This window comes from Kryptolebias marmoratus, linkage group LG16 (genome assembly GCF_001649575.2).
Source record: "Kryptolebias marmoratus isolate JLee-2015 linkage group LG16, ASM164957v2, whole genome shotgun sequence".
In the NCBI taxonomy this organism is placed as follows: Eukaryota; Metazoa; Chordata; class Actinopteri; order Cyprinodontiformes; family Rivulidae; genus Kryptolebias; species Kryptolebias marmoratus.
In genome coordinates this window covers 10,522,318-10,533,409 of record NC_051445.1, presented here as the reverse complement: position 1 = coordinate 10,533,409, position 11,092 = coordinate 10,522,318, and the positions used below count along the sequence as shown (strand labels likewise).

Below are 11,092 nucleotides of genomic sequence, written 5' to 3'. Positions count from 1 at the left end.
CCCCCCACCCCCCCTTCCTCTGCCGAACAGTTGCCCATGAGAGATCTGTACTGTACCAGCTGTGAGTAGGGGTGGGGGGTGGGTGGGAAGGAGGAGGAGATGTGATGGGAAAGTCAGAAGGTGTGGAGGGAGTGAGAGATGAGAGAAGGTGCGAGGACGAGGAGGTGGATAGGAGGCAGCAGAAGGGAAGGGAGAGTAAAAAAAAATAAAAAAATAAATAAAATAAAGGGAGTGAGAGAGATGGAGGAGGGCGGTGGGGGTGATTGGAAGCGAGTCTCAGAGGAGGACATGGTTGGAAGGCACAGCAGAGGAGATGAGAGGAGCAGAGTCAACATTTGTGAGCTTGTTTTCTCCAACCCCATGCTCCTCATCAATTTCATCTCATTGATTCTTTCACTTTAGCTCAGAAAAGCTTCAAGCTTAGCTCAATCCACCCGTCCACCACCGCCGCCACCCTTCTTTTCTTCTGCCAATCCCCCTATTTCTCCTAGCCTTAATCTCTTCCGTCTTTTCTGTCACCCCCTGCAACCTGTGACTTCCTCTGCACCGTTTCCTCTCCTGCCTCCCCTTTCATCATGTTGTTTGATGCAACATTAGTGGAAAGTTTCCTCAGTCCTGCAGCCCACCCAAACCCCCCCTCACCCCCCCATCCCCGTTTCTTTTCCCCACCCTCTCCACGCGTGGCATCCAGTGTTCTTTTTAATACTAGTAATTAAGGTAAAGCTCGTTAACACAGAACATCAATTAGCCTTTAACGAGATCAGAGGCTGCTGTTTTGGAGCGATTACACTTGAGTCTCTGGACTCTCCTGCTGACTGTTGGAACTGTGCTGTCTGGGATTTTGGAGGAGTGCTGGCAGTGGGGTGTTATGGTGTAATGTGACATGGGATGGATTTGACCAATTATTTTTCAGCAGATTTCTTAAAGGAAAGAAAAAAAAACTTTCAAAAGGCTTACACACAGCAACAAATAAATTAAACTCTTTCGCTTCCAATGTGCCGTTTCCTCCGATAGCATCTCTCACTTGAACTCATTAAATAAAGCCACATAATTTAGGCAAAGCCTGCCCTTTATTAAAATCAGCTGGGGAAATAGTTTGAATGTTCTTTACAACCTAAGGCTTAATTGCGAAACACTTTAACAGTCGAAACTTTGAGTTTCATGCGAAGACATGGGTCAATTTAGTCGTAAATTAAATTTTCTGTTCACCTTTATGACAGCGTTTTATGTGCAAGATTAAATACTGAACAGTTGACCGTGTAGGACTAAATAAATAACCCTTGTAGGCTTTAAAATATCAGCATGTGTGGGGTAAAAGCTGCTTGAGTTACAAAGTTAGTAACGTTTCAGATGGGTTAAACCTTTTTGGTGAAATCTGACAGCATCAGAGGAACTATCACCTGTAGTTTGGAAGTGAGATACTCAGGTAGTTCAGATTTTCTGCATTCTGGACATTCTTTGTCTGTTTTAGGAGTTTTTGCATCACAGTATACCGAAGTAGTGTCCAGTCCTGGTCCTGGTCCTGACTTCACAGCAGAGAAACACCTAAACCATGCAGGACAGCGGCCCTCCAGGACCAGGATGGGACACCCCTGGTGTACCGAATATCATCGTAAAAATACGTCAAGTAAAATAAGCTCATTTATAAAGAAGAGTTACCCCTTCCTTTTCTAACCAATGCAATTGTAATAAAAATCTACAAGAGCGTTAATTATTACAATATGAGCTGCAAACTGGCGACATTTGAGCAAAAATACATAAAATCTGTCAGTGAAATATTAAAAATCTGTTTAATTTATGCTAAAAAAAAATCAAATGAAAAGCCGCCACCAATCAGAACAAATAACAGTCTAGTGCAGGGGTGTCAAACTCCAGGCCCCGAGGGCCGCTGTCCTGGGAGTTTTAGGTTTTTCTGCTCCAACACACCTGATTCAAATGGTTTGATTAGCTCCTCACCAAATCACCAAGTTCTCCAGAAGCACGGCGACAAGTCGTCCATTTAAACCAGGTGTTTTAAAGCAAGAACACGTCTAAAACATGCAGAAGAGCGGCCCCTGAGGAATGGAGTTTGACACCCCTGGTCTAGTGGCTTCGACACTATAAGGAAATACAGAATGAAAACATGAATCTAGTTTTTATTATGATTTTAAAAGCAAGGATTTGTACGACCGAAGACACTTGAACGCATCACACTCAACTCTGGGAAGCAGTGGCGACTTCGTGTTGACTGTACTGTTCAGTTTACAGATTATCTGCAGATTAATCAGAATCTGAAAGCAAACTCTGAGAAAACAGGAAGATATTTACAGCTTTACATGAATCATACAGATATAACGTGAAAGACTCATGTTTGCCACAAAAACAGCTGAACACATGGAAAACGGACACCTCAAGGCACTCTGGAGTCTTCTATGGGCACAGGGTCGACCCGCTGGGGGCCCTGTGAGCTGCACCGTGGGGTCCCTCATCCCACAGTTGTCATCAGATCCCATCAGATTGGTATTTGGGGAGTTAAGAGGCCGAGTAAACACCTCAGAGTCTTTGTCGTGTTGTTTCGAGCAGCTTCCACAGGGCCCACTTGCCGTCCCGCTGAGTGAACTGTTTTGACTGGTCTGCAGACATGTTTAGGTGGGTGGCAAGTGTGAAAATAACATCCGTGGAAATGCCAAAATGCAGGTTTTCACAGCAGAACGTTGGGATCTAACAAGATGAGCCGTGTTACTCACTCTACCTGTCAGCTGTCACAATATTTTAGCTGATCGGCGTAGATAATTAGCGGGAGAGGCTCATGAACTCCATATTCGATTCACCTAGCTGGTGTTTAAAATGAAATAAAAAGAAATTAGATGAAATTTGATCATTGTACACGTTTTAATTTGAGTTTTATCTAACAATCTTCCTCAGGCCAACTTATCAGTGCTGGTAGCTCAAATCTCTGTGCATGAGTGGCTCCTTCAGCTGTTACTACTGACAACCCATAGTACCTAATTAGATAAAACTGTGACATAATCAAGCTTTTTATTATGACATGCTACAGAAATAAACTAAAAGGATCCAAAAGCCGAGCTCACTTTTATTTGTTGCAGAGCTGGAGGTCTGTAAGTGCAGATCTCAGGCACAATTTTATGGGAAGAGTACGGGAAAAATAATTGCAGTGTGGAATTGTTTGACTCAACTCGCCATCTGGATTTGTATATTTTCGGTATGGAGACAGCTGCAACCTGAGGTACCGCTTCTGGCCCAGATACAGCCCGTGACTGGACCAGGACTCGCAGCGACATTCAAACCCACCCTTTGAATAAAATCACAGGAAGTCACTGAACGAGCAGGTGGAGAATGAAAGAGACAGATAGATGGACATGCAGGCAGATGGACGGATTCGCACAAAGGTACAATCAGACAACAGCACCGGGGGACAATTTAGTGTGCGGTTCTTGCACATTCTTGCCACCAAACAGGTGCACATGCACGCACACGCACACACAGACACATATATATATATATATATATATATATATATAAACCTGAGCCAAAACCCTGCGGCGTGTTTTGGGAATACAAGTCTGGAAGCAGCTAGAAGGCACACAGCTTCATGTGGCTGCATGCAACACACAGGCACACAAACTCTCAGAAAGTACATTCAGGGAGAAACCCAAGGGGATGCAGTCAGACACACACAAACACAACAAAAGCATGATACACAAACAATGAATACCTCAGAAAAACAGACATAAGTCACAATTTCGGATGAGAGAGGACCTTGCCCATGGGATGCACACTCATGCACTGTATATACGGAATATATATATATATATATATATATATATATATATATGTATATAAATCCAACTTTGTGTGCACACTGCAATGACGCAAACATGCACACATAAAGATAAAAGGAGAATGGGGGGAAAAAAAACCTAATAGAAAAAGATGGAGAGATGTGCAGGAAGGTTTTGCATAGCGTGTTCGGTCACTCATGATGATGGATGGGGCAGGAAGTGACAGCATAAGTGCTTATTAAAAAGAGGAAATGGGGGGGCATTTATAAAAACTGTGTAGGGCTGTGTCTGCAGCCCATGTGATCCTGGGCTGTGGTGTCGTGCGTCCCGATCCGCGAGGCTTCTCGGTGCCGCACGCGGGACGAGCTTTAGTCACCGTTTGTCATTCTCCTCTGAAAGAAACTCGGAGAGGGCGTTTATAGCTGGCTTTGTGCTGGAATGAGCGTGCCAGATTTACAAGGTGCAAGCACGAGGTGCAAAGTTGAAGCTGTTTTATTGCCTTATCACTTTAGGAAGGGGGGGTTGGGGGGGAGGCCTCTTTTTATTATTATTTTTTTTACTTTTTTCAGGTTTGACAGTAAAATTTCTTCAGTAAACAGGTGCCAACTATGCAGCTGTTACAAATGCAAATATGTGCGTTTGCACCTGAATGGAATTTGCATAGCGTGTTATCTACAGTACAACAAGAGAGGGGGGAGGAGGAGGAGGAAGGGAAAGGGAAAAGTCTGCCACCGAGATGGAAGCAAACCTCTGATAAAGATAGTTTGATGTTGCTGGGCTTGTTTGTTGTGCTTCGTCCCCGTATGTAAATAGCAACAGCTTCTAAAACCAGCCCGGTGAATTAAGACGGCCCTTTTTGCCGCTGAAAGGAACAATGGGTTTCGTACGCCAGTAAATTTAGCGCCCGTAATTAAATTGCACCAACTTAGAGCGGCGTGTTGTCGTTATTTAAATGAGACGTTTTAGTCGCATTGAAGGTTTTTTTTTCTTTAATTTTTTTTTTTCCCCACTCCTGCGCCGACTTCAATTTTTTTTCTAATGGCGGCTTCGGTCTAACCTTTCAAACGAGCCAATAAACGACGCTGACGTTGATCTGGGGCTGATCGGGCTCATCAGGCTGATTGTTATATAATCTATTCAGAGCTAGCCATGCCGTACTTTCTGTCACAGGCTGAAGCTTTCCGGGTTTGAGCTCTGCCAAATCAAGACACTCATTCACACATGTTGCGCCGAGCAGTGATGGGAAATGGTGGAGGATAGTTGGCTGGCACTGGATGTTCTGTGTCATCTTTACCCAGGTATTAAGACAGCGTAGTGTCACTGTCATTCTCATATACAGGAGGTTTGCTTTTTTGTTAAATTTCAACATCTTGATCATTTTTGGGTTGTCTCTCCTGAGCTCGTGAACTAACAATGCTGTTCGTTTCCAAACGATTAGTGACACTAAACGAATTATCTCAGGCCTGATCATTTATTAGTCTATTTATTGGTTTATTAAACAGGTAAACCAGATGAAAAACAAACAGCGAATGGCTTATTTTTTGCCGAACTGTATCAGTTGTTTGCATGGAATAATAATTGGATCTAATTGCCGGTAGCTGCAGTCATTTTTGCCGCTTGGGTTGTTTGTTTTTTCTCCCCCCCCTAAAAAAAAGCAAATCATGGTTGTCACAAACTTCTCATTTCTCACGACAGGAGCCATTTCCTTCTCTGCCTCTTTATGATTTAAGTTCTGTACAATATGAGTGTGTTTTAAAAAAAAAAAAGAAGAAAGTTCCAGCTATCATCGACTGCTCAACAACTGTCTGATGAGAAGCTGCAGCTTTATGTGTCAAGTATATAAAAAGAGGGAGAAGACAGATATTACATATTCATTGTGTTGAAACAAACATCACAAGATTAGGGAGCTAATTGATTTGGTGATGTGAAGACGACTCGGAGGGGATCTGACATCTCCTTCAGAAGCCCCCTCACCCACTGCTTGACAATCCTCAGAGGCTCCGCTGAAAATCTTTCACTGGTCCGAGTCCTCAACATCTCCTCCCCACTGTTAGGATCCTGTCAGCTCAGGAGCTACATTTCCTGAGCCAAAGTTATCCAGCCGTGTTTATAAGACAGAATGACAGAAGTGTCACTAACACCTTTAGTTATGAGCGTGGGCGGAACCAGATGTGCTGTGAACGTGGCTAAAAACTGCACTTCGGCATTGTTATGCGGCGAAGTGGATTCGGTGGCTTCCCATTAAAACAGAATGGTTCATTTGTTTTAGATGGGTTTTAAGTGCAGCAACAATGGTGGCATCCATGCAAAATCTGGACCACACACAGATGCCACTTTCTGCAAATGTGCATACGTCAACCTGCCTGTTTATGACCTTGGCACAAAGTTACAGTAATAACAATGAAAGCAATAGTTCCGATTATCTGAAGTCATCTTATTATCCTCCGTGTTGTAGGTAGCGCTTAGTACAACCTCAGCTTTGAGAAATAGATTTTAATTCTGAGTAGATTGAGGAGCTAATGACTGGTTTAAATGAGGCCAAGACCAAAGTGGATTGCTGCAGTATTAAAAAAAAACAACTGCAATGTCATAAAACGTTACACCCCATTCTATAAAACTTTACATTGTTGTCAATTTTGTATTATGAGGTTTTTCTTGTTGTTTGTTTTACTGAAGTATTATAGTCAATTTTAAAGGTTTAAAATTCAACTAATTCAACTGCTGCGGCTGTCACTTTCTTTTTTTTTTTATTCTTTTTTTTATTTATAATTTCCTGGCACCAGATAATGATGCCAAGTTGTTTTCTAAACCACCTGGGTGATTTTTTAGATGGGATGCAACCACCTGCCACCCCTAAAAAACAACAACAACAACAACAACTCTTAAAGTTCCCATGTCTGTTTCTGCCCTTGCAGTTTATTTTGAAAGGATTACTAAGTGGAAACTACCACAGGTGAGCTGCGCCTTTGCTGCCAGTGTACACGCATCCCTGTGCACGCTGATCCACTGGACCAGTGAAAATGAAGGGATAAGCCTCTGTTCCATTTGAGTAAACTTTAATTCATCCCAACCGTGTGGACACAATCGTTTTTTAAAACAAAAGCCAGAAATGGACTGTGTTTTTTAAATCATACAGCCGCCGCTGAAATTAGCTCTCGTAGAGACTGCTTCCTCTGCTTTCAGACTGTTTGCTGTTGTCTTGACACTTGTTACACGCATGAATAAACTGGTGGTGAATATTTGAAGAATAGTTGAACAAAAGATAGTAAACTTGAAGAGTAATTTTGTGTGAAATGCCCATAAATTATGACAGTACTGCCAGAAGTGCCCCAGTCTGTACCAGAAGTGGAACAGCCTGTTGCTGCTGCTTTTTATCCTCACAAATGACCATAAAATTCTATGTAAACAACAATGTAATGCATAATTGATGGCGATATAAAGATTTTGCATGAACCGCTAATAAGATTGGAGTTGTTTTAAGATGGCAGCAATCCACTTTGTTCTTCGCCTTGTTCAGACTAACCGCTAGAATTGAACTCCCATTTCTCCAAACCGAGGCTGTTCAAAGAGCTATCTATGACAGGTAAGACATTAATTGTTTCGCAGAACTCCACTTCGAACGATCTGACCTATCGCTTTGAGGCTTTCCACCCTAGTTTTAATCTGTTTATCCTCAGAGTCATTGCCATGCGGAGCAAGATGTTGTTTTTTTTTTTTTTTCCCCCTGTCGGGAGTCTTAAGCAGCTTCCCAGTTTGTAGCTGTTACAGAATGTTTCACCTTATAGGTCCTGAAGGGCTGCACTGTCGGCTGCTTTTCATCTTGCTCTTTTAATTAGTGACTGATTTAGATCTGGCTAGGTGATCCCAGTGTCTAGCCAATCAATGAGGGAATTAATGGAAGCTCTGGTGCAAACGGAGCAGAGAATCACCAGCGACTTTGTTGCCACTGGCTCATGAGCATTTTTTTTTTTTCCCAGTGGTTTAATAAGATTACAATAAATTTTGATTATTCCAAGATGTACTTCCGCCGTCTCGTCAGATCTGCTGAGAATCTTTCATCTAATTTGTTTCTGATTTCAATCTCGGTGCTTGTTAAACCAGCCAAGCATTTCATTCATGATTGTACTGTGTTTTATGTAAATCAACAGCGTGGAGGCATAATTATTCCTATATGACTGAACTGCAGTGATAGTAATTTGATACCGAGGCTGTTTTGCTCACTCACTAAAACCATCAGAGTTTCTAGATGCCTGTTAAAAGGTTGAGCGGTGAGAAATTATTCCTCCTAAAACAAACATAATGAGATAATCCCTCAGGCCGTGCGGTGGAAGGACTTCTTGACAGAGTATTTGGGGAAAAACTACAGAAAATAATTTAGATCAAGTAAATTATTTGATGTTATTGTCAGCCGGGGAGCCGAGGCTGGGGGGAGCCAGCCCAACGAGCAGTGCTGCAGTCCCATATCATGTCAGGCGACGAAGGGAGAAAATGAAATATTTTTCCTCCTCGGCTGGTCCTGTAGTAGCGTTTTACAAGAACTGGCAGCGTGCATACACACTAAAAAGCCTCCTTACGAAACTGTTTTTATTCATTCAAGGCGAATTAGTCCAAGCCCGTTAGGCCCAGCTGAAATAATACCCCGTACTCTGTTATATCAACTCCCCCTGCAAGATCCCCAGACACTGACCTTTCCACATGAAAGCATGACCTTACTGATATTTATGTGTGAACACTCATGAGGGTAGTAAAGCATTTGTAGTCGATGTCCTCTGAATGGATGTGTTTGAGTGTGAAGGAGGAGGGAGATAAAATAGAGGCAGCGCCGGAATATTTCAGTGCATCATTCATACACAAATTGATTTGGTTTGTGGAGTCTGCACGATGGCATGTGGAGCGTATGTGTGTGTGAGAGCCACCGATGTCCTGAGGATTAAATGACTGACAGAGGACTGGAAGATAACACACACCAGCACACATAGAGTTGGGCTTATTCTTAAAATAAATCAAGATGCCCGAACCGAAGAACAATGAAAAAGTGAAAGAATTGACAGGCCTTTGATTTTTTTTTTTTTTTTATTGGTTAATTTTTCTAAACAGGTTAGATGAGCTCATGCTTGAGCTTTACTGTAATTACGAGACGCCGAAACGCACTCTTCTCCACTTGAGTAATTATAGAGTCTACGCCGAACGTTAGAAAGATGGGATCATGTCAAAGATTTCTGTAATGATATCAGTAATTGATGTGATTTTCCAGGCAGTGCCTTTTTGTGTCCCTGGCATGCCAGAGCAGCTCCGTGGGTGACATTGCGATACGTTTCTTCTTTGTTTTATTAAAAATAGGTCAGAGAATTGTAAGTTATGTGGACGGGTCAAGAGTTCGTTTCATCTAATTTCTGTCAATCCACAGGGGGTTGACAAACAAGAAGCGTCCTCCGGTTCACATAATGAACGGTATCCGATTCTGCTACAGAACCGAAGTCCAATTAACTGTCATTGTCTCCTGGCAGAGGAGGTTAATCCAATCAATATGTGTTGTGAATGACTCTCAGCTACTACCACATCAAATAGTTGCTCAATATCTGTAAAACTGACTGAGTTAGACCCATTTTGGGTTGGCTGTTAATCAGTTGTGGCAGCCATCTTGAATCGCCAAAAGTTAATTAGTTGTAGACGCCCATCCTGTGATTACTTTCTGAAGGTGTCATTAAAATCTCTTGAGTGATTTATTAGATATTTTGCTAATGGTACAGACAAACGAACACACACGCAGGCAGGCAAAATCTTTACTGTTCTGCCTTTGGTGGCGGGCGATTTAAAAAAAAAAAAAAAAAAAAGCAAACAGCCTGCACAGTGAGACATTTTATGTGGCCACATGGAAGTCGAAGAGGTCTGAAATGTCAAAATAAAATGCAGTTTTGCTGTGAAGACACATCAAAGTGAGATGTCACAGTGACTGTTCTATTTTGTTCTTGCAAAAGGTTAGAAAAACAACACAAAAAAAGAAAAGGACAACCACAGACCACCCGCTGGAAACAAATGTTCGACATATAAAGTCGAGCGAGGTTTTGCTCTTCTCCTTTTTAATAACAGCTTTACGGAACAATTCCATATCTGATTTGCATGTATTTTTTTTTTTCCCCCCTGCATTTGCAGAAGCACAATGCGCGTTAGAGCGCATGATTTAATTTACACCTCATTTATGGAAAGATGATCCCTTAAATTCATAAACCGCGTTTTATTTCCCATATATGCTATATCAGCAACCTATTAAATTAAAAAGAGTTTCTCACCAAAACTAACAAGCTCTTATCTAGTTATCAACCTTTGGTATGTGTAATTTAAAAGTATTGAGCTTTTTGTGTCCCTGCGTGAAACGAGAACCACTTGCTTTGATAAATGGCTCCATCATTTGTCATTTGAATGGCTTATGATCGCCACAGCTATCAAGTCCAAGGGAGTCGGAGGCAGCAGCAGCAGGCTTTACTTCTGCTATTTACAGCCGTGCAGCACACACACACTCACACACACACGCATACACACAGAGCACTGAACACCCCGCTGCACGCTGCGCTACTTGCCGATCACTTTGCACACTATGCACAATGGGAACAAGAGCTGCTCGCCTGCCTGGTGGCTCTTCTACTCAACAGGGATCAAAGAGGGAGACGGAGAGCGATAGGGAGGTAGGAATGAAAGGGAGGAAGTTAGGGAGGGAGGCAAGGGAGGAAGCAGGGAGTGAAAGAGGCACAGGACAAAGACGTGTGTGTGTGTGTGGAGGAAGGAGGAAGAAAAGATGAGAGGAGGTGCAGCAGAGGGAGGTGATGAAGTGACTGAATGAATAGATGGATGAGAGGATGAATGATGAAGCAAAACACACAAATCAAACTTAGCGACACCGAGGGTGGGAGAGTGTCTGCAAGCGTGTCCGCACGCGCGTGTGTGTGTGTGTCGGGTGGGAAGAGTGGATGAACAAGTGTAGCATGACAGAGAGGGAGAAAGATTGGGAAAGGGAGAAAGAGGATCTGTTCCGTCAGAGAGGACACACTCCAGTGGCTGTGATTGAAGTATGGGCCAATTAACACGAGGAGCATTGAGCTCCAGCTGCACTCTCCTCTTCATCCCTCACTCCCATACACTGCCATCTTACGCCACACAACACACACACACTCGGGGATTCAGTCACTCATGTGCACACTGCGAGCGCCACACTGTGCTGGCGCTTTGTCTTATCTTTTGGTACAGAAAATTGTAGAGTTCTCAATCTCACTTTAGTCTTAACTGTGAACGAATTGTGTGTGTGTGTGTGTTGG

The 11,092-nt window shown here is 42.8% G+C and overlaps 1 protein-coding gene across 1 annotated transcript in view; it reads left to right on the top strand.

Annotated features, from left to right (window-relative positions):
• LOC108235494 (glutamate receptor ionotropic, NMDA 2D) overlaps window positions 1-11,092 on the top strand; it is a 63,539-nt gene that overhangs the window by 1,747 nt on the left and 50,700 nt on the right. The window lies entirely within an intron of this gene.